Source organism: Canis lupus, chromosome 2, assembly GCF_048164855.1.
Source record: "Canis lupus baileyi chromosome 2, mCanLup2.hap1, whole genome shotgun sequence".
NCBI lineage: Eukaryota > Metazoa > Chordata > Mammalia > Carnivora > Canidae > Canis > Canis lupus.
Window position 1 is genome coordinate 38,594,436 of NC_132839.1, and position 25,225 is coordinate 38,619,660.

The 25,225-nt window shown below is 36.8% G+C and overlaps 1 long non-coding RNA gene across 6 annotated transcripts in view; it reads right to left on the bottom strand.

Moving 5' to 3' along the window:
* LOC140615841 (uncharacterized) overlaps window positions 1-25,225 on the bottom strand; it is a 176,785-nt gene that overhangs the window by 99,678 nt on the left and 51,882 nt on the right. For 4 of the 6 annotated variants that reach the window (XR_012016347.1, XR_012016350.1, XR_012016344.1 and 1 more), the window contains 3 exons: window positions 21,353-21,442; window positions 19,056-19,139; window positions 17,686-17,724 (listed from right to left, as the gene is read on the bottom strand). This is a non-coding gene — a long non-coding RNA (uncharacterized lncRNA). The remainder of the gene's footprint in view (window positions 1-17,685; window positions 17,725-19,055; window positions 19,140-21,352; window positions 21,443-25,225) is intronic. The other 2 variants (XR_012016349.1, XR_012016348.1) reach the window with 1 other exon arrangement.

Genomic DNA, 25,225 nt, shown 5'->3' on the forward strand with positions numbered 1-25,225 from the left:
ACTAAAAAATAAATGTTCCTAGTATTGACATTAAATGCAACAACAATGAAGCTTATTCAAAGTCCTTCATAGTTACCTGGGAAGTTTTGAGATCCTTAAATACATGGGATTTCTTACCATCCTGAGACCACTTTGGCTATTCCTACGAAATGAGATATGGTGGGGCTGGTAGTGAGGAAGAAAGCTTATAATATTCATGCAATTCCTGTACTTTTAAAAACTTGGAATGTATTTTAGATAAGCTCTTTACTGCAAAATAAAATGCATACAGAAAAACATACAAATCCAAAGAATTTTACAGCTCAAAGAATTTTCACAAACTGAACGTTTTCGGGTAATCAATACTCAGTTGAAGAAATACAATATTATCAACACACTAGAAGCTCTTCTGGTACCCAATCCCAATGCTTTCACCCCACCCAACAAAGATATATACATCTCTAGTCTACCACCAAGTATTACTTTTATCTGTTTTAATTCTATATAAATAAAATAATATGATATATACTTTTTGTGTCTGGATTCTTTATATCAACTTACATTTGGGACATTAATCCATGTAGTTATATGGTAGTTTATTACCTTTCATGGATTTAAAGTTTTATTATATGACTTAGCCAGAATGTATTTACTTGTTTTACCATTGGACATATGAATTATTTGCAATGTTTGATTAATATGAGAATTCTGCTATGAACATTTGTATGAACACCTCTCAATACATTTGAGAGGGTTATATATTCCCATAAGGGTAATTGTTTGGTCAGATCTAGTGGATATTGCCAAAGAGTAACATTCTTAAATGTGTGTGAGATTTCAACACAACCTCCACACTCAACCACTTTGTGGGTAGGGGAAGTAGTGGTATCTCATTGTGGTTTTAATTTGCATTTCCCTGTAAATTAATAAAACTGGTCACCTTTTCTTATTTTTGAGGCATTTGGATAGACTTTTTAATGAACTGCCTATTCAAGCCTATTGTCCACTTTTTAAAAAATTAGATTTTCTATCCTTTACTAATTAATCTATAAAAGTTCTTTAGAAATTTTAGATTCTTATAAGATATGTATTGCAAATATCTTCTTATATTCTGGCAATTCTGCTTCATATAGTTTTTTATTGGAATTGAGGTTGTTGATTTTAATATGTTAAAAATTTCTGAATTTTTATGGTGTTTTTTTTTAAAGAATTCTTTGCCATAAGGTCATGAACATATTCTATGCTATCCTGAGAAGCCTTATTGTTTTATTTTCACATTTAGATATAAAATCCACTTGGGATTGTTTTTTGTGTATGATATGATGTTAAAGAATCAAGATTAACTTTTTCTATATGAATATATAGGTGAGTCAATATGATTTAATGAAAAGGCTATCCTTTTTCCACTGCTTTACAGTGTGTCCTTTGTCTATAAATTGGCTATAGATATCCTTCTGCATTGATTTCTCATTGTAACTTTATCAAAAATCAATTGGCAATATTTATGTATATCTACTTGCTTCTTCCATCAGTGTTTTGTAAGTTTTGAGATGAAAATCCTGGGATGCCTGGATGGCTCAGTGGTTGAGCATCTGCTTTTGGGTTAGGGCGTGATCCCAGGGTCCTGAGATGGAGTCCTGCATCAGGCGCACCGCAGGGAGCCTGCTTTTCCCTCTGCCTGTATCTCTGCCTCCCTCTCTGTGTCTCTCATGAATATATAAATAAAATCCTAAAAAAAAGAAAAAGAAAAAAGAAAATCCTGCACATATATTGTTAGTCATACCAATTTTTATTTTGTTGGACTGTCTTTAAATGGTATAATTTTGTTGTCCTTTTGTTTCGCTTTATTTTGTCTCATTTCTGGAATACAAAAAACTATTGGGTTTGTGTATTAACTCTGTATCCTGTATTTTCCCATTTGCTGTCAACACTGGCTCTTGTTGAAGTCAATCCTTAGTTAGCTGCCTGAGAGGAAGAGGCCAAGGCTACAGCTGGCCTGGCAGTGGATGTGATTGCTTCAAGTTTTAGTCAGACAAGGGAGGGAGGGCACACTTTCTATGACCAACTTCCTACTCCCAGCCCACTAGATAAAGCAAAAAGTGAGGAACATGTGGGAAATTAGGAAATGCTGTGTGCTGACACTTTTGTCACCATGGGCATTCCAGACTTGCAAGGCATTTGAGGGCACAGATACTAAATGGTTATCTGGGTCAGTATAGCCTGAATAAGAACATCTGCAAATTCTCACAATTGTAAATAAGGTTTATTTCTCCTCTCTATTTTGGTGACCAATAATACTACTATAAACATATTTATTTTTTTGCAGTTCACAGGATATTAATATGTTAGAGTACCATGTAAATTTTCAGAAGTCACATACAGCATATATTACTTTGGTTTAAAAATAATTTTCTAAATTCATTAGTTCTGGGGGTATGTTTGTATATTCCTTGGGATTTTCTACACAGGCAATTGTGTCATCTGCAAATTCAGACAGCTATATTTCTCCTATTTGCTTTATAGTTCTTTTTCTTGCTTTCTTTCATTAGCTAAGACTTCTAGTATAATGCTAAATAGAAGTTGTGAGAGTGGACATCCTTGCCTTGTTCCCAATCTTAGGAAGAAAGCACTCAGTCTCTCACCATTAAGAATGTTTCTTGGGGCACCTGGGTGGCTCAGTTGGCTAAGTTCAGACTCTTGATTTCTACTCAGGTCATGATCTCAGGGTTAAGAGATCAATCCCTGTGTCTGGCTTCAGGCATGAAGCCTACATAAAATTCTCTTTCTGCCCCTCCCCCTTACTCTCTCTCTTTCCCTCTCTAAGAAAATTATTTTCATGATATATATTTTATTTAATTGTTCAGATGCTCTATCTTTTCATTTCCAAATTTATATTTGCTGCTTTAAAATCCCTGTCATATCGTCCCAGTATCTGTATCATCTTGGTCCACACATTTCTACTTTTCAGTTGAATAGCTGCTTCATGCATTCTCAAGGTTTTATAGGTGCACTTAGTGGGTGAGGCAGAGCAGAGTGTGTTCAGTTCATTTTGCCCAGAACTGAAATTCCTCATTACTATATTTGACTCCAAATCTGTGTTCTCTGTCAAAAAGTTGTCTCTCTTCATGAAAGGAGTTTTGCTTGTGAGTGAGAGGATACCAGTTTCTCCAAGTGGTTCAATGGAGAAATACATGATTTTTGTTGGCTCCAAGGCTTCTATAAATGTGATACGCTTTTTTTTTCTGAATATACAAATGAGATTACATTGATGGAGTGGGTGCAGATAAAGTCTGGCCAAATCTCTCTCTATTGTGCTTACCTGCATACCCATTGGGCTCTTCCTGCTCCTTCTCTCCATGCTTCCTACACTTGACCTCCATCCACCTACTTTCTGGGACATCAGTGCTTTTTCCTACTACTGGGCTTCGCCCAGCACGTGACGTTCGTTGTTCATGCCTTTCCACAAGCTGACCTATTGTACACACCTCTACATCTTCGGAGATGAGATAAAATACCAGACACTTATCTAAAAGCCTTCTTTTTTTGGTTTCTGTCATCCAGCCCTGTCCTGCCCCAAGAGTAGGACACACCCTCATGTGTAGTCTTGTGAGCTCCTCCATTAGAGATCTTGTGATCTTATATCGTGATTTTTTACAATTTCTGCCCCCAGAAGACAGAGAGCTCTTGGGATACAAAGCCTGTGTTGTTTTCAGGTGTCTCCAGGTCCCTCTAACACTCAAAATCATATTTGATACTGAATAGGTATTGCAAATAACTAAAGGATAAAGGACAGGAGGAGAGGACTATGAAGAAGGATTAAGAAAGAGTATATGGCCACCACCATCAAAAGAATTTCCCAAGCCAGGACACTGGCCTTATTTTTAATATCACTCATCCAAACTTGCTGTTGTAAGTTCTATTTTGTCTACTGGTCCATTTACAGATTTGTATTGATACCTCTGCTGCAGAATTCTGGCTACCACCATGTCTAACTAGTTAAACCACAGCAGTCTTTTTATTGGGCATCTAACTTCTAGTCTCAGGTGCTCAACAGCCTTAGAAGGATCTTTATAAAACATAAATCTTACTGTTTTACTCTTTTATTGGAATTCATTGAACTGCTTCCTTTGGGTCTCAGAATAAAGACTAAATTTCCTTCTGCGGCTCCTGAGGGCATTTATGGTTCTTTCTGCCCTAATAATCATCTCCATCTCTCCCTAACTCCCTGTAGTTTACGCTCAAATCATTCAGAAATACCTTCTGATTAGTTTCCCAGGGCTGCTGTAATGAATTGCCACAAACAGAGTGACTAAAACAACAGAAATTTATTATCTCAGTTCAGGGGGCCATAAGTCTGAAATAAATATGTCAGCAAGATTGGCTCTTTCTGGTGACTCAAAGGGAGAACCTGTTCCAGGTTTCTCTCCTACCAACAGTGGTTGCTGGCCATCCGCAACTTTTCTTGGATTATAACTGTACCTCTCCAAACTCTGCCCACATCTTTACAGGCCTCCTTTACTCTGTCTGTGGGTCTCCATAGCTCTCTCTCCATAGAAGGATACCAGGCACTGAATTTGAGAGCCCACCCTAACACAGTATGACCTCATCATAACAAATTACATCTGCAGAAGTCCTATTTCCAAATATGGTCACATTCTGAGTTTCTGAGTAGACATGAATTTCAGGAATATTATTCAAACTACTATATGTTCTTCTTACCTAGTAGATTGCTTTGTCTTCAGGTTATTTGCATTATAATTATTCCTTCTCCACTACTGTGGAGGAATTGTCCTTTGGCTTATCTTCACTTTTAATCGTCTTTGTTTTTGAGACATTTTACCTATTTTAATGGTTATTTTTATGTGTCATTCTCACTGAGCCATGAAGTGTCCAAATATTTTGGCAAATAATATTTTGAGTCAGCCTGTGAGGGTGTTTCTGGCTGAGGTTAACATTAAAATTGGTAGACTGAATAAAGCAAATTGTCCTCTCTATGTGGGCCTCATCTAATTAGTTAAAGGCCTGAACAAAGATATTGACCCTCTCTATAGTAAAAGAGAACTCCTCCTGTCTTATTTCCTTTGCCTGGGACATATCTTTTTTCTGTCTTCAGATTTGAATTGAAACATTAGTGCTTGATACTATGCCATCAACTTTTCTGTGTCTCCGGCTTGCCAACTGTAGCTCTTATGACTTATCAGCCATCATAATTGTGTGTGCCAATTCCTTATGATATAGTTGATTTAGATAGAGATAGAAATAGATAGAGATAGAGATAGAGATAGATAGAGATGATAGAGATAGAGATATCTTCCATTAGTTCTGTTGCCCTAAAGAAATCTAGCTAATATATCCAGGAGAATTTCCCTTACTCCCAAGAATTGTTTAGATAGTCTTTCTGAGTGCAAAGCTGTTCAGGGAGAAATTCATATTCTACTTTATCACTCTCACTGTGGTCAGTGAGAACAACCCCCTAGACTGTAAGTCTCTAGATGTAATAATTTTTTCATAGTCATTGTTAGATCTTCAATTCTTAGCATATTCAGTCTATTCTCAATAAAATCTTCCCTTTCAAGATGACTGGCTGAATGCATGTTATAATCATTCTCTCATCTCACATCTTTAAAAATGAATAAAAGATAAAGTACTTTATAAAATTGTATAAAAACAGTAATGGTTGCAAGTTCGTTTAGTAATAATGGACTAGGTAATTTTCTGATCAATACTTCTGTGGAAAAATATCTATAAACCTGGGTAAAATATTTTTTAAACATCTTCCTAAGACCTCTACCTCAAGGAAGATGGTGTAGATGTACTTTTCTCATTTTTTCCCACTAACTACAATTAAAAACCTTGGACATTTTATGTTAACAAACAATAAGTCTCTGAAAGGTGGAGAGAAGGCAAATGTATTAGGAATATCAGGACTAAGAAGATAGTATGACTGTGAATTCTCTGGGATTTCTTTACTTCATATATCCAAGGCTTGGAGATAATGAAGCTGGCAGCCTAGAAACACTAAAAGGTGAAAAGAGAAAACAAAATACAATAAAACCTTCTCTTTCTAACCAAGGGTTCAGGAAAGAACCAACCCTTCAGACAGCAATCATTCAACTCCAGACATACACAGCAGAAGAAACTATGGCCTCGCCATATCCACACCAGTAAAGGCTAAGGGGGAAGTGTAGACCTCCATTCTCATCAGATTGTAATGAGGTGCTAAATTCTCCTTCCCAACACCAGGCTGGTGTCAGAAGGGCAGGGTAGGGATTGGGACTTCCATCTCCAGTAAATAGTGAGTGTCCCTCCCCTTGTAGGGTCAGTGGTGAGCATGTGGGGAGCCTGGATTTCCACTCCTATCTGGTAGTGATAAGGTGTCTACCCACCTTGCGATGTCTAAGAGGAGGCTTCATGGAGAGTCAAAATGTTCACCAACACCCAGGCATAAGAAGGTCATTCCCCATTGGTGTCAGTCGGGGCCACATCAGAACAGTGATGAAGCACTCATCCTTACCAGACAGGTTGATTTCAGTGGAAGCTACTGAGGAGCCAGATATCCCAATCCACCCACAGTAATGAGGAGTCTCTTCCCCACCTGACTGTTAACAGAGGCCAAGTAAGGGACCTGGACTTATATCCACTAGCTGCAGCAAATGGATGCAACTTCCCCTACCAGAGGTATGTCACCCAAAGCCTTCTAAAAGAGAGGGTTTAGATAAGACCTGGACCCTTATAATATGCTACCCCCAAATGACCAGTCTTCATTTAAAAATCAATAATTACACCAAGATTCAAGAAAATAAAAATTTGAGTGAAAAAAGCCAATCAACAGATGTTAACACTTAGGTAATGCAGATGTTAAGATTACCTGACATACATTTTAAAGCAGGCATTATAAAATGCTTCAGTGAACAACTACAAATGTGCTTGAAACCAAAGAAAAAAGTAGGAATTAGAATGTCTCAGTGAAGGGATAGAAAACATAAAGGAGAACAAAATGTAAATTTTAGAAAACAATATACAATAACCAAAATAAGAAAAAACAAAACTCAGTGGGCAGACTTAATACCAGGTAGATGTGAACAGGAAAAAAAATGATCAGTGAACTTGAAGATGAACAACGGATATTACCCAAGGTGAATAACAGAGAAAACACACTATTAAAAAAGTGATCAAGACCTCACAAAGTTGTGGGACTATCGCAAAAATTTAATACTTATGTCATCACAGTACTGGAATAAAAGGAGAAAAATGGTGGAACAGAAAAGTAATTCAAAGAATTATAGATACAAATTTTCAAAAGTTGGCAGAAGACATAAACTCAAGAAGTTGAAAGAACCTCAAAATTGAAACTCAAAAAAAAAATGCACATCAAGATGCTCCATAGTCAGGCTTCTAAAAACTTAAGACAAAGAATAAAATCTTAAAAGTAACCAGAGAGAAACAACATATTACGTATAAGGGGAAAATATATTTGAATGGCTAGAGGTTTTTCGTCAGAAATATTAGAGGCCAGAAGAAAGTGGTACATTTTTCATGTGAAAAAAAGTAATTAATCTATATTTCTATATCCTTTTAGAAGTGAGAGATAAATCAAGACTTTCTCAATGAAGAAAATTTAAGGTAATTTTTCAAAAGCACACCTTCCCTAAAAGGATGACTAAAATATGTTCTCTAAACAGAAAGAAAATGTTAGAAGAAAGAATCTTGGGACATCAGAGAAGAAGAAAAAACAATGGAAAGAGTAAAAAGAACAAGGGCTAAATACCTACACTTTCTTTCTCCTAAAGAGTTTCTAAATTATGTTTGACAAGAGAAGCAAAAATTATGCTACTCTCTATAACACTATCTTATATGCTTCTAAATGTATATAGAGGAAACATTGAAGACAATTATAAATAAATGATAGAGGCTAAGGGGATGTAAAGAAAGGTTAAATGCCTATATTCACTCCAACTGGCACCCTGGTGTAGGATGTTGATAGTGGAGGAAGTTGCCTGGGAGGGTAAATGAGGGAAATCTCTGAACTTTCCCCTCAATTTTGCTGTGACCTTAAAACTTTTTTTAAAGGTTGCATTTTCCAGATCAATAGCTGCATACCACACATCAAATCTATGTTGATCTATCCTAGTAAGAGTATCACACCTGTCCCAGCTGCAATTGGAGCTATCACTGTACCTTAAGTCAGTAATTGGCTGACTTAAGTTTGTCATTTTTTCTTTTTGATACATCCAAAGCACCAGCACTAACCAACCATCTTATGGTCATCATTTCCCCACATCTCCCAAATACCAGAGTTACTGCACACACAACACATCTTTTTCTAACTGTACCTTGTCCCAATTCATTTCAGGTGAATCACAGCCATCAACACAGCATCCATTTCCAGCGATGGGATCCAACCTCAGAATCCTATCCTTAGAATTCTGCATCCAGGGATCCCTGGGTGGCGCAGCGGTTTAGCGCCTGCCTTTGGCCCAGGGCGCAATCCTGGAGACCCAGGATCAAATCCCACATCGGGCTCCCGGTGCATGGAGCCTGCTTCTCCCTCTGCCTCTCTCTCTCTCTCTCTCTCTCTCTCTCTCTGTGACTATCATGAATAAATAAATAAAATCTTTAAAAAAAAAAAAAAAAAGAATTCTGCATCCAGGTACTACTTCCATGCCAATCATATTTGGTTGCATTCTCCAGAAGCAGACTCTGAGGTAACAGTTTCTGTGAATGAGATTTGTGAGGAAAAAAAAAAAAAAGAAAAGAAAAGCTACCAGGAGAAGCCAGGGTGAAGAAACAGGGCAGGGCACAAGATGGGCTGAACAAGGGTAACTTTTCTGGCAAAGTCCCACAGAAAGTAGTTTCAGATTTGATTTCACAGGGTGACAGAGTCTTAACCTGACCAGACTTTGGTCAGGCTCCTCTGACTCCTGTGCCCAACTTGGCCTCAGATTTTGTATTTCCATGTCCATTTTTGCTCAACCAATTTTAGCAAGAATCCTACTGAGTGGTTTAGTCAGAGTCCCCTGCCCTCAATACCTGATCACCCTCAGTTTGTGACCATGTTCTTCATTTCCCACCACCTCCCAGGTGATGTCTGATGCCAAATCTTGTCTTCAGCAAGAACCCTGTCAGGCCAGTTTAGCCAGAATCCTCTTTACCTTTGATATTTTCTCTTAGTAATTCTCCATCCAGTGATAACCCCCCACCACCCTCCCTCTTCTCCTTGGCTATAAATCCTCAATTTTCCTCATGTTTGGTGTTGAGCCCCATTGCTCTCCCCTACTGCAAAAACTCATTGGCCCCTATGCTGATCACAACAGTCCCCCTGAATTGTCTTCTTTACCATTTTAAGAAGGGTCATAAATACTTTTCTCTTTAACAAAGGAAACTAGAACATACATTATCCCTCAAAGGAATCCTGTGTGGAGATGTTTGCTGAGCTTTCACTCTCTTATTCCTGTCAGCCCTGGGCCACCATGGGAGATGTCCTCTGATATAGGAACACAGTAGGGGCAGGAGTCTAGGGTAAGTCTCCTGAAGGAGCATGATAGGTGTCTGCCATTAGGGAAGAATCATGGTGTTGTTCAAAGGGATCCCTGGGATGAAGTAGCAATAGGCTGGCCTCATTTATACCCTGGCCTCTCTGTTCAATACCTTCATGTATAATTTCATACTAGACGCCTCAAAGGCATAATTTATCCTCTCTTTGTATTTTCTCCAACACCTAAATGATCCATAGCAGGCTGTGGAGATAAGGAAATAGTCCCACTCATCTGTCTGCAAAATATGAGTCTCTTATCTAGCATCTCCCACCGTGCATTAAAAAAAATTACTTTGATTGTTGTGCCCAAGATTGCGAATCCAAGAAACCACCAAGGAGCTGACACCGATGCAAATACACGAGGGTTTATTTACAAGCTCGAGCTTGGGTCCAAGTGTACCCCACACAGCAGAGCAGGGACTTGGACCCCGAGGTGGGTTTCAGCTTAGTTTTTATAGGCTGGTGAGGGGATCTTCAGAAGGGGTGGAGGAATTTCTCAAGTTCTGTTTACATTTTGATATGGGGCTTTCAAGGGCATTGAGCTCTGTTCTTATTCTAATAGGGGCTTCCTGCCCTTGGCTTGGGCTCTCTTCTTATTCTAATAGGGGCTTCCTGCCCTTGGCTTGGGCTCTGTTCTCATTCTAATAGGGGCTTTCTAGGACGTTAAGCTGTAAGCTGTTTTCTTCCTGTAACTGAAGTAAGGTAAAGTTCAGCTCTTATTCACAGGGGCCTGGGATGGCTGTACTTGTGCTAACGCTGAACTTAAAGTGGAATGGCCTTAATTTTCTCGACCTCCACATTGATGTTAGTCCTCGGGGAGGGCCCCAAGTGCATCACATACTGGTTGTCTCAGGGCAGAATAGTACATGGTGAGGCTGGGGATGTTGAGAAATGAAGCTTTATTAGAGAATTAGAGAAATGTCCCAAAGCAGAGAAGTCATCCAAAACACTCCCATTCACATACCCCCCCCCCTTAGCTTTATCTCCAAATTCTATAATACAGGATTATTTCTTTTCTTATAACCTAACTACATGTGATGTGCCAGGAACTGGGCTGAATTCTTGACTTAAATAATCCCATAGAAACCTGTAAAGGAGGTAATAATTACCCTCTACTAGAGAGAAAAGCTAAGACCTGCTAGTCAGGGGCTTACTGGTGGTGATGGCTCAGAGGGAATGCAGGCAGAAGTAGTTAGCCTCCACCCTCCACTGTCCTTAACTTGTCAAGCTTTTGTGCTCTTGTGATGATGAGCTTTGAATTGCCCTCCTCCAGGGGCCCTCATTCAGATTCAGTTCTCCTCCACTGTAGATGGCTGAAACCCCCCTGCCCCCAGGAAGCCTTCCTGGAGTCTAGTCAGAAACATTTCTGTCTTCTTTTGGAAGAGGCTGGTCGAATGTGCTGTGCCCTCTCTCCCCTGCTGGTTACTATGAATTGAAAGGCAGAGCTCTCTGTGTATTTATTTCCTACTCCTCAGAGGGTGCAGCCCGGCACTGGGTATGTAGTAAGTCTGCAATACAGATGCACTGCAGGAATAAAGTGCTAATGCTCAATATTTGCATGTTAAGAGGAATATGGTCTGATTTTCCACTTCCAAGTGCTTATGCATGATTTAGAGCAGTATGTTGTTGAAAGGATTGGGGGGGGGGGATGCTTAATATATATAAAAGACACCTTTGATATTAAAAATTGTGTCATTATCTAAAAGTCAAAAAATTAGCATCTCCATAGCTAGAATGCTTTTATATCCATATTTTTGTCTCTTCAGCAAGCCATCTGCTTGCATAATTTCATTTCTATTCTACAGACACCCACAGGCAGCCCTCCACTGGAATCAAACTCCTGGCTTGTCCTGCTCTAATTCTCAGGAAAGATCAAATGAAAAGCCTGCAGTTCTCCCTCAGTTAATCCTCAGGACCACTTCGAGGCTTGTTTTATTATCTAAAGACAGATGCTTAAGGAAAATTTGTGACCTGCTTGCTGTTAAGGAACTGATGCTGACAGGTTGTGATTCCTAAGCTCCTGACCACTCAGCTCTATTGCTTTCTGCAGAGACTACCTCGCTCCACTCTCCAGACCTCTATCTGTGTATATGGATCCTTTGCCACCTCCTCATGCACCCCACACTTTCTTCCCTCACTGGGTTACTGTGACAGAATCTGAGCCCTGGAAATTCCTCTCAGAAAGTTGCTATAGAAACTCCTGTTGGGGGTGTTCAGTAGGATGCAGTGTGAATCCTCCCAGCTGATGCACAGAGCAGTGGAGCTGTGTGCAGCTCCAAATCAAGCCACCAGCATTTCTCACCCGACATGTGTTGTCCCAGAGGGTGGAGGAGGAAGCCACCACCAACTTCTTTTCTGTTTAACTCCAGCAATGAAAAGAGAACCTTGCCTCCTCCAAGCTTGGGAAAGGTGGAGAGCTCCTTGTGCCCAAATACCTCAGTTCCAAGCTAGGGAAACCGAGGCTGAGTGGTCACCACCTGTTCTGGGCATCAGAGATTACCAACAGCCAAAGATGACTGACAGGCCAACTCTGATGGAATGCCAACATGCCATATTCTCTGCATTGGCAGGGTAGTATGTAGGGGAGGAGCCCAACCCTAGTTGGGTTTGGATGATAACCTCCTACTCCTGCTTCTCCTCAAAGACCTCTGGTTCTTGCCCTAAAACTATTTGTCTCCACCAACTCCAAACTCATTGAAGGCTTGTTGAAGCCAGTGGCACACCACCAATTTCTTCAAGGGTATTTCCAGAGAAAGTCAGTGGATCTTGCTGCTCAGAGTAACTTAATCTAACAGATATAACCTTGAATGTGGAGACAAATGGCCTGAGCTCAAAGCCTATCTTGGCCATGTTATAGTTGTTCCCTCAGTTTTCCCATCTTCCATGGGGTCATAGTGATTTACAAGGTGGCCTTGAGGATTCAGTAAGGTGGCATATGTGCTCTTCAGCCATGTTGTTCAAGAGAAGTTACAACTGACCATGGTCAGGGGCACCAGGGAGAAACGGAAGCAAAGGTGTTCTGGTGGACACACAGCTTGATGGCAGACTCAGAACCAGCAGCTGTGAGTCCCACTGAGGACAACTGCATCTCAGAGGTGACCCAGGGTGGGCAGAACCAGAGGCAGCCAGACAGGTACTCAGGGCACTTGATCCCACATGCTGACAAATGACTGGATTTTCACAGGGTTGCCTGTGAAATTTTCTCTTTTCACACAGTTCTTAAAATAAATCTCGCTGGAGGGAGGGTTTCACAGAGGAGAAGTGACAGATATATCTTGTTCTACATAAGATGACTAATAGCCCACAAATGTTCCCAAGAAACGTAAGCTGGAGAATGTCAGAGACACAAAAGATTTCAGAGACATGGAGCCTTATGGTCCATATGAGGAATGAGAGGCTGAGAACTAGTGTGGTTTTTCCAAGAAGCTAAAAGTCCATTTATTTGAACATCAAGTACCTACTATGTGTGAAACTTTATGCTAGAGACAAGGTAATCTTAGAGATATAAGTAAGAGATGGTCCTCTGTTCCATGGGCATTATAGTGTAGTTAGAGTTAGTTACAAGCAAATATAATACTAGGCAGAGTTGTAAGAAATACTAAAAGAGTTGTATAAGCTATGGCTCCTCGAAATGAAGGATTGAGTTATTTACTTTGAGGGGAAAGGAGGGAAGGAGAGGAGGATACATTGGAAGGAGCTTCATCAGAATTATGGTTTCCTGAGACTGACCACAACAAATCAGTAAAACATTTAAAAGAATCCAGGCTTAAAAAAAAAGAGAGACAAATACAAATCAAGCTTTTTTAAAAAAGGAAAATTATTATTTTTAATATTATGTAATAATAATTAATATTATTTGAATATTTATCTGAATATTATTTAAAATATTGAAAACTGAAGTTAAAAGAAAAATCTAAAAACCAATGTTATGGAAGATTAGGCATCCATGTTCTCAAAAATTATTTACTGATATCAAGAAATGTATCAGACAAAACTAGAAAGGGCCCTGAATAGCCTCCCATCTCTAATTAGTGTTGCACTCAAAGGAGAAATAAGAATACTTGGCAGAGCCCCAGAAGACTTGGGGAGTTCCTGAATACTCAGTGTAGTCTCTTCACTTAGGCTCAGAACCATCAGGTCAACTGGACCAAGATGTTTAAGCACAAACTCTGGCTAATGACTGGATAATCATTAAATGATGCTGATTCAGGGATACTAGCTAGGAAGCCTGGCCTACAAAAACAAAACTTTTTTTTTTTTTTTTTTAAATGAAGACTTCACTGCATAACCATCATGGAAGAGATTGACACAGAGAGTTAGTCCAGACAAGTCCGTAAACAAGTTAAAAAAAAATGTATAGGACAGTAACAACAGCAATTCTTGGAAGAAAAGATGGAAACAGGACCCAGTGTAGTTACATCTAAAATGATCAGTTTTCAATAATAATAACAACAATAAACCAGGAGCTAGGCAAAGAAACAGGGAAGTGTTCCCCATATACAGGAGAGAGAGTGGTCAATATAAATTGCTGCCTAGAGGGTCCAGATATTGGACTCAGGAGACAAAAACACCAAAACTATTACAAATATAAATACGTTCAAAGAATAAAGGAAGCTATGTTTAAGAATACAGGAAAAGTGTGATGGCTTATCAAATAGCGAATATAAATAAAGATATAGAAATTTAAGAAGAATCTAGGGGATCCCTAGGTGGCTCAATGGTTTAGCGCCTGCCTTCAGCCCAAGGCATGATCCTGGAGTCCCAAGTCAGGCTCCATGCATGGAGTCTGCATCTCCCTCTGCCTGTGTCTCTGCCTCTCTCTCTCTCTCTCTCTGTCTCTCATGAATAAATAAATAATTAAAATCTTTAAAAATAATAATAATAATCATAACTCTATACTGGTTATTGAATTTTAACATATATATGTAATACAAATAATAATATCACAAAGAAGAGCAGAGAAAATAGAGCTTTATTGGAAGAAAATATCTATATTTTACTTAAATTACATTAGCACTTACCTGAAGTTGGTTGTGATAAATTATGACACATAACATGATTACCAGAAAAACGTATAAAATAACACTGAAAATAACAATGATAACAAATTAATTAAAATGGTAAAATAGAAAGTATCTACTTGCTACCAAAAAACATACAGTAAAGAAACAACACAGGAAATAAAAAGATATGAGAAATCAAAATTAAATAGCAAAAATGGCAGATATAAATCCAATCATATCAATGACTACATTAAATGTGAATGGGTTGAATACTCCAATCAAGTCAGAGTTATTTAGATTTGGTAAAAAGAAATTAAGACCTAAAATGCAGTTGGTTTTTGTTTTGTTTTGTTATGTTTTGGTTTTATTTTTAATTTTAATTTTAATTTTAATTTTATTTAAATACAATTTACCAACATAAAGTATAATACCCAGTGTTCATGTGCCCTCTTTAATGCCTGTCACCCAGTTTAAAATATAGGTTTGATCCAAAGATGCACGTAAGTTAAAGGCAAAAGGATAGAAAAAGATATGCAGATAGTAACTGTAGGTGAGTGGGAGTGGCTATATTAATATCAGACAGAATGAAACCATAGCATATTAAAATTTATGGGACACAGCTAAATTTAATAAATGTATTCCCAGGGCATACAGGGAAACTTATAGCTTTAACTTACTGTATTAGAAAAGAAGAAAGATCTAAGCTGATTTTCTAAATTTCCACATTTAAAAACTAGAAAAAGAAGAAAATTAAATCTAAAATGAGAGGAGGGAAAGAAATAGTAAAAATTAGAAAGGAAGTCAATCAGATAGACAAAAGAAAAACAGAGAAAGTCAGTGAATGACAGTTCTTTGAAAAGATTGACAATACTGCTAACCCTTTAACTGATTAAGAAACAAGGGAAAATTAGGAAAACCATATAAGAGAGAAGAGACACTGATGAATTTACAGGAATGAAAAAGAAATTATTATTACTATTTTTATTATTATAAATTATTATAAGGCAATATTATCAACTTTATATCAACAAATTAGACAATTCAGATGGAATGAATAAATTCCTACAAAGACAGAAATTAACAAGACCAACTCAAAATGAAGTAGAAAATGTAAATAGATTCATAACAAGTAAAAAAAAATGAATTTGCAATTTAAAGCTCTTCCAAGGAAAAAAAAAATGATTAGTCCTTCCAAATACCTAGTTTACTACTCGTCCTTCTGGGGCTCTTGGCTTGATTGACCACCTTCCTGGTCTTTGCTCCACTTTCACTGATATCTGTGTTTTCCTCTTGTGTTTTTCTCTTGTACTTTGCTCTCTTTCCTTGTGATTATTCTCCTTTTATAGTCTTTCTTTAGAAAACTTACCTCAATAATGGTCAATATTTTTTTCTAATGGATGCACTTGGAGTTACATTTTCCTCTAATTACCATTTTAGCAGCATCACTCAGATATTGACACATACTCATTTCTTATCATTTACTCATAAATATTTCATCATTTCCATTTTGATTTTTTTATCCCTTGAACTATTCAGCAATGCATTTTTCATTTCCAAAGAAATACGACTTTTTTGGCTACATTTTATCATTAATTTTTATTTTGAGTACTTCTTAGGTACAGTTATCTATATTAAATAGACTACCTGGGACACCTGAGTGGCTCAGCTCTTGGGCACCTGCCTTCAGCTCAGGTGGTGATCGCGGGATCCGGGATGGAGTCCCGCATTTGGCTCCCTGCAAGGAGCCTGCTTCTCCCTCTGCCTATGTCTCTGCCATTCTCTCAGTCTGTGTCTCTCATGAAAAAATAAATAAATCTTTTTTAAAGAATAGACTACTTGGTATTCACTAAGATTGGCTTTTTGATCTAGTATTTTCCAATGTTATTAAAATTTCATAGAGTTCTCTTACATTTTGAGTTGTAGATATGTTCATTAAGGCAAACTCCCTAACTATTATTTTACCCTTACTAATTTTTGGTCTCGTTGTCTTATTGAAATTTCTCTTTATATATGTGGGTATATAATTTTTTGTTGTAATTCTGTAATACATTTTTACTTTATTAATTTTCAGTTTGAATAATGTAAGTGCAGTTGAATATTGCTCTTATGTTTGTGACCCATTTATTGTTCTTCATCTGTGACCTGACTATTCATGTCCTTTGTGTGTTTTAATATTGGTTTATTGGTTTTTTTCATTGACTTGTAGAATAATTAAGAAAACTAATTATTTGTCTATATAATCATTTGCCTGTTATTAGTGTATCAGATGGAAATGTTTTTCCCAGTCTGACATTTCTCTTTGGGTTTATTCATACATGTTACATAGAGTGTAGAATCAGCTTGCCAAGTTTCACAAAGTAAAGAAATTGTTGGAATTTTTATTGGGATTACATTGCAATATTAAGTCCTCTAATCTGTGCACATGGTATGTCCTTCTATATTTTAAATAAAATGGACAAAGGGAAATTATAAATAGAGCAGAAATAAGTAAAATAAAAAAGCAAACATGTAATACAGAAAGCTAGCTTGTTCTTTGAAAAGAATGTTAACACTGATAAATTCTGACAAGACTAATTGTAATAAAAATAAGGGACAAAAATAATCAGAACACAAAAAGGGAGCAAACAACTTCCTGTTCCCTCCATAGGCAAATTTAAATAAACACGTCCCCCAAAAATGCATACTACACAATTGACACAGGATAAAAATATGAATAGTACTGCAAAAAAAACTTGTGTCTAGATTCATTAGCCTTTCAACAAAAACTGCAAGTTTGAATGACTTCACCCACAAGTGTTACCAAACCCTTGTGGAAAGAAAGAACACCAAACTGACATTGTCTCAGAGCATAAAAATTATACTTCCCCAATAATTTTACCAGGCCTGCAAAATCTGTATATCAAAACATTTCCAGTTCAAATTGGGAAAGATAGTTAAAAGCCAATTTCAATTATGTACCTAAATAAATATTCTATAAAATATTAGAAATTTAATTCTATAAACATATAAGAAAGGACAATAAATCATGACCAAATTGGTTTTATTCCAGAATGCCAAGCTTGCTCTTACACTGGAAAGACAATCAATGTATTTCACCACCACTGATTATGTCAATAGTTACAAAGAAAGCATCAGAAAACTTACCTAGAAGACATTTTGAAAGCTTACCTTTTAGTGAAAGGAGCAAGAGGCAGATTATCACTCATACTGGAGGGTCCAGCCAATGCAACGTGTCCAGAAAAAGAAATAAAGAAGGATTAGAAAGGAACAGTGAAATTGCCATCACCTGTAGATGATAGAACTGTTATACAGAAAATCCTAAAGAAGCTAAAAATTCAAAGGAATGGATTGATAGATTGCACAAAACAGTGTAAATATTGGTTATACTTCTATTTGCCAACCATAAAAACTTGAACAATGAAATTCATACTAGCCTTCACATACATAAATAAAAATCAGTTAGAAGATGTAATGGAAGAGAAAACATTTTTTACAATATAAAAAAATAAAATACTAGGCATTAGCCTAACAAAAAATAGTGCAAAACTTAAAGGAGAAAAAATATTAAAAAAAAAAAAACTCTGAAAGAACACAAAGGTTGCCTTGAACAACTATAAATGCATATTAAGTTGTTAAATGGGAAGAAATAAAATCAGAAAGTTGTCAATACTAAGTAAATGTTCACTTCTAATTTGATATATAATAAAACAATATACATTATTATATATATTTATATATATTTACATGTTATATGCAAGTGAATATATAAGCAAGGGCAGCTCAGTTTTTCTTAAAAAATAAATCACAACAGGGAGATAAGACTATTCCTATCTGATATAAAAATGTATGATAAAGCATCTATGACTAAAATAGCATAGTATTGGTACCTGAATAAACAGTGGAACACCATAGAAAATCCTGAAATGCACCAAATGCAAATGCAAATTGAATATTTAATAAAGGTCATATCTAAGATCAGTGAGAAGTGTTTTTTCACTAAATAATACTTGAAAATTATGCAGCCACATTAAAAAAAGGAGACAGATCCATTACTCAAACTAGGATAAATTCTAAATGGATCAGAAATATGCATGTAAAAATTAAAACCATATAAGTTATAAAACAAAAAACATAAAAACATGTGAAAGCTTTCATAGCCTGAAAGTGGGAAGAAGTTTTTAAAGTATGACTCAAATTATAGAAGCAAAAAAAAAAAAAAAAAAAGAAAGGATGGATACACTTGACCACATTAAAATTTCAAAAGACATGACAATACCATAAATAAAATAATAAAACTATGGACAAATTGAAGGAAACATTTGCAACTTAATCACAGGCAAAGACTTTAAAGCCTTATATTAAAATGCTAAAAAAAAAATGCTCCTAAAATTAGAATAAAAAGACAAACAATCCCATTGAAATGATATGAAGAAACAATTCACAGTAAAATAAATGCAAATGTTTCCTAAAACATAAAAAAAATTGCTCATGATTAGAAAATACAAATTAATACTATACTGGGATGTTATATTACTTACCTATCAGACTGGCAAATCCCAAGAGTCTAACAATATACACACTATTGATAAGAGTGTGGGAAAAGACACTCACAATCCCAGTGCCTATGGAGGAGAATCAGACAAAAATCAAGAAAAAATCTGTATCTTTTAGCCAGAAATCCAATGTCTAGGAATCTATTCCTAAAACAAACTGGCAAAATATATAATGACATATGCACAAGGTTATTTGTTGCAGAACTATTTATGAAAGCAAAAGACTGCAAGCCACCAGAATGTCCATCAGTAAGGACCAACATGTCTGATACTGATTGTGTAGAAGGTGGTAATATAATCCCAAAGGAAGAATTATTTCCAGTGCCTCCAAACCATAATATTTTCATTCTATGTCCTTAGTGATATATAGTGATATAAAGTGATTTTACAAAAATAGAACTATAAAAGAATGTTTTTCAGTAGCATAATTTTTAGCATTAATATGGTTTCAAAATTATATTTGTTTGTATAAATGTATAGCAGAATGAGTAAAAACTTATTCTTGTCAAAACTGCTGAGCCACCCAGGGATCCCACTGGAACTTCTTTTTGTGCCAGAAAACAAGTAAGCTTTCAAAGACTGATAAATCCATGTCAAAAGAACATAGAAGCCAATCTGAAAACCTAAGGGAAATGATTTGTACATCAAAAAGTAAAATATCTTTTTTTTTTTTTTTTTTTTTTTTTTTATTTTTTTTTTTTATTTATTTATGATAGTCACAGAGAGAGAAATAGAGAGAGGCAGAGACACAGGCAGAGGGAGAAGCAGGCTCCATGCACCGGGAGCCCGATGTGGGACTCGATCCCGGGTCTCCAGGATCACGCCCTGGGCCAAAGGCAGGCGCCAAACCGCTGCGCCACCCAGGGATCCCCCTCAAAAAGTAAAATATCTAAGGCAACCTGGCTCAGTGGTTTAGTGCCGCCTTCAGCCCAGGGATCCTGGAGACCCCAGATGAGTCCCACATCAGGCTTCCTGCATGGAGCCTGCTTCTCCCTCTGCCTGTGTCTCTGCTTCTCTCTCTTCCTGTGTCTCTCATGAATAAATAAAATCTTAAAAAAACAAAAACAAAAACACAGCCTAGGTGGATTAAACATAACTTAATTGTCTCACAGTTCTGGGGCCTTGGAGTCTCAGATCAAGGTGTCAGCGGAGTTGAATTCTTCTGAGGGTTCTCCTTTTGGCTTATATGGGAGTGGGAAAAAGAAAGCATGTTCTATTGTCTCTCTTTATAAGGTCACTAATACCATTAATAAAGGCCCACCCTCATGACCTCAGCTAAATCTATTTATCTCCTCAAATCCCCAACTCCAAATACCATCACTTTTGGGTTAGTGTTTCAACACATGAACGGGGAGGGCACAATCCAGTTCAAAGCAGATCTAGGTAGTCATCATCACTGAATGCAAAATCAATTTTATGTGAAAGATTGATAGATAACTTTATCAAGGAAGGATCAGTCCAATAATACACAAACACACAAACAGATCAATTCTAGCATTATTAAAACTGGGAAAATTCCTGATGTGATTCCACAGGAACTTCACAGTATCTGTGATATATTATTTCCCAGAAGTGAAACTGTAATCAAATCAAGCCAATTTACATGAAATTGGGTGAGGAAGATGTTGGGGGTGGGCAAGAAAAGACACATTATAGGACACCAATAAGGAATCAGCCAATTGAAAATGCAAGACATCTACAATACAATTGACCCATCTCACCAATAAATTATTGACATTAAAAAAGGTAGGAAGTCTGTTATAGAAGACAATAAACTTCAAAACCATACCAGCCAAATGTATAACACATGTAACTTTTGAGATTTTAATTTGAATAAACCAATTCTAAAAAGACATTTATGGGACAGTTGGAGAAATTTCTATGAAATTATTTTTAAATTTTTTAGCTTGATAAGAACATAAGGTTTATGTAAAGAAGAAAAATATTTATCTATTAGAGATAAATATTCATGTAGAAAATAAGTCTTAAACATAGATATCATTTAAAATAGCATAAATTATAAAATTACCATACTGTTTTTTTTTTAATTTTTATTTATTTATGATAGCCACACAGAGAGAGAGAGAGAGGCAGAGACATAGGCAGAGGGAGAAGCAGGCTCCATGCACCGGGAGCCTGACGTGGGATTCAATCCCGGGTCTCCAGGATTGCGCCCTGGGCCAAAGGCAGGTGCTAAACCGCTGCGCCACCCAGAGATCCCTACCATACTGTTTTGATTATTATGGCTTTGTAGTGTATTTTCAAATCAAGAAGTGTGATACCTTCTGCTTTGTTTTTCTTATTCAAGAACATTTCGCCTATCCAGGGCCTCTTCTGGTTCCATAACAATTTTAGGATTATCTTTTCTATTTCTGTAAAAAAAAAATGCCATTGGAATTTTGATAGGGTTGCATTGAATCTGTAGATTGCTTCGGATATAATGAAAATTTTGGCAATACTAATTCTTCTGATTAGCAAACATGAGATGTGTTTCCATTTATTCATGTACTTTGAATCTGCTTCCTCAATGTGTTATATATAGTTCAGTGTAGAAGTCTTTCAGCACCTTGCTTAAATTTATTCCTAAGTACTTTATTATTTTGTTATTATAAATGGGATTGTTTACTTGATTTCCTTTTTTGATACTTCATTGTTGGTGTAAAGAAAACCTACTGATTTTCATATGTTAATTTTGTATTCTGCAACTATACTGAATTTGAATAGAATAGATAACCTAGAAATAAATCCATGTATTTATGGTAAACTGAACTTCAACAAGGGTAGAAGGGCAAGAATACACTATAGAGAATGAATAGTCTCCTCAATAAATGCTGGTGGGATAATTGGATATCCATATACAAAATAATGAAATTAGACCCCTACTTTACGCCATACAGAAAAATCAACTCAAAATGGATTAAAGATTTAAAAAAAAAGACATAAAACTCATAGATGAAAACAGAGAAAAACCTTCTTGACCTTGGTTAGAGCAATGATTTCTTGCATATGGCATCAAAAGCACAGGCAATAAAAGCAAAAATAGACAAAAGGAACTACATCAAACTAAAAGTTTCTGCACAGCAAAAGACACAATCACCAAAGTGAAAATGAAATGTACAGAATGGGAGAAAAATATTTGATAAAAATTAATATCTGATAAAGATGAATATCCAAAGATAAAAGGAATTACTACAACTCAGTAGGAAAGAAAGAGAGAGAGAGAGAAGGAAGGAAAGGAAGGAAGAAGGAAGGAAGGAAGGAAGGAAGGAAGGAAGGAAGGAAGGAAGGAAGGAAGGAAGGAAGGAAGGAAGGAAGGAAGGAAGGAAGAAAGGAAGGGAAAAAGGAAAGATGGATCAAAGAATCCAATTAAAAAATGAGAGGGATGCCTGGGTGACTCAGTCAGTTAAGCGTCTCTCAGTTTTTGTTTTTTTGTTTTTTTTTTTTTCTTTTGACTCTCAGTTTTGACTCAGATCATGATCTCAGTGAGTCCTAGGACTGAGCCCCATGTCAGATTCCCTGCTCAGTGGGGAGTCTACTTCTCTCACTCCCTCCACCCCTCTCCATTCATGTTTTCTCCATGTCTCTCTCAAATAAAAAAATAAAATTTTAAAAATAGAGAGAAAGAGAACAGAAATAAAAAGAGTTTGGAAAATACTTTGATCAGAGTTTGGAAAGTGAATACTTTAAAATGCAAATTCTCCTTCAACTTGACCTGTGAATTTCACGCAATCTCAAGCAAATGTATATAGCTTTCCCCACCATGGTATTTGAAAAACCAACTCTCCATTTTTTATGGAAATGCAAAATGTCAAGAATAGCCCAAATACTTTTCAAGAAGAACAAGATGTGAAGAATTGTTTATTGGATATCAAGACATATTATAATGCTTTGATAATTAAGACAGGGTAGTGCTGGCACCATTTACAAAAGAGGCTGTCTTTTTTTTCAGTGGATAGTCTTTCCTGCTTTGTGGAATATTAGTTGACCATCAAGTTCAGGGCTCATTTCTGGATTCTCTATTCTGTTCCATTGATCTCTGTGTCTATTTTTGTGCCACTACCACACTGTCTTGATGACCACAGCTTTGTAGTACAACTTGAAATCTGGCATTTTGATGCCCCCATATATGGCTTTCTTTTTAAATATTCCCCTGGGTATTCGGGGTCTTTTCTGATTCCACACAACTCGTAAGGAGATTTGTTCCAACTCTCTGAAGAAACTCCATGGTATTTTGATAGGGATTGGATTAAACGTGTATATTGCCCTGGGTAACATTGATATTTTCACAATATTAATTCTGCCAATCCATGAGCATGTGATATTTTTCCATCTCTTTGACTTCCTCAATTTCTTTCACAATTGTTCTGTAGTGTTTAGGGTATAGATCCTTTACCTCTTTGGTTAGGTTTATTCCTAGGTATCTTATGCTTTTGGGTGCAATTGTAAATTGGGTTGACTCCTAAATTTCTCTTTCTTCAGTCTCATTGTTAGTGCATAGAAATGCCACTGATTTCTGGGCATTGATTTTGTATCCTGCCACACTGCCGAATTGCTGTATGAATTCTAGCAATCTTGGGGTGGAGTCTTTTGGGTTATCTATGTACAGTACTATGTCATCTGTGAAGAGGGAGAGTTTGACTCCTTCTTTGCCAATTTGAATGCCTTTTATTTCTTTTTATTGTCTGATTGCTGAGGTTAGGACTTCTAGGACTATGTTGAATAGCAGTGGTGAGAGGGGACATCCATGTCTCGTTCCTGATCTTAGGGGAAAGGCTCCCAGTGTTTCCCCATTGAGAATGATATTTGCTGTGCGCTTTTCCTACATGGCTTTTAAGATGCTAAGGAATGTTCCCTCTATCCCTACACTCTGAAGAGTTTTGATCAGGAATGGATGCTGTATTTTGTCAAATGTTTTCACTGCATCTATTGAGAGGATCATATGGTTCTTGTTTTTTCTCTTGTTGATATGATCTATCACATTGATTCCTTTAAGAGTGTTGAACCAGCCTTGCATCCCAGGGATAAATCCCACTTGGTCATGGTGAATAATCTTCTTAATGTATTGTTGGATCCTATTGGCTAGCATCTTGTTGAGAATTTTTGCATCCATGTTCATCAGGGATATTGGTCTATTATCTCCTTTTTGGTAGGGTCCTTGTCTGGTTTTGGAATTAAGGTGATGCTGTCCTCATAGAACAAGTTTGGAAGTACTCCATCTCTTTTTATCTTTCAGAGTAGCTTTAGTAGAATAGGTATGGTTTCTTCTTTAAACGTTTGATAGAATTCTCCAGGGAAGCCATCTGGCCCTGGACTTCTGTGTCTTGGGAGGTTTTTGATGACTGCTTCAAATTCCTCCCTGGTTATTGGCCTGTTCAGGTTTTCTATTTCTTCCTGCTCCAGTTTTGGTAGTTTGTGGTTTTCCAGAAATGCATCCATTTCTTCTAGATTGCCTAATTTATTGGCGTAAAGCTGCTCATAATAAGTTTTAAAAATCATTTGTATTTCCTTGGTATTGGTGGTGATGTCTCCTTTCTCATTCATGATTTTATTAATTTGAGTCTTTTCTCTATTCTTTCTAATAGGCTATCTAATGGTTTATTTATGTTATTAAGTCTTTCAAAGAAACAACTCCTGGTTTTGTTGATCTGTTCCACAGTTCTTCTGGTCTCAATTTCATTGAGTTCTGCTCGAATCTTTATTAACTCTCTTCTGCTGGGTGTAGGATCTATTTGCTGTTTTTTCTCCAGGTTCTTTAGGTGCAAGGTTAGCTTTTGTATTTGAGCTCTTTCCAGGTTTTGGATGGATGCTTGTATTGCGATGTATTTCCCCCTCAGGACTGCTTTTGTTGTATCCCAAAGATTTTGAACAGTTGTATCTTCATTCTCATTAGTTTCCATGAATCTTTTTAATTTTCCCATAATTTCCTGGTTGACCCTTTCATTTTTAGCAGGATGGCCCTTAACCTCCTTGGTTTTGAAATCTTTCCAACCTTCTTCTTGTGATTTAGTTCTAATTTCAAAGAATTATGGTCTGAAAATATGCAGGGTATGATCCCAATCTTTTGGTATCAGTTAAGACTGATTTGTGACCCAGCATGTGGTCTATTCTGAAGAAAGTTCCATGTGCACTTGAGAAGAATGTGTATTCAGTTGCGT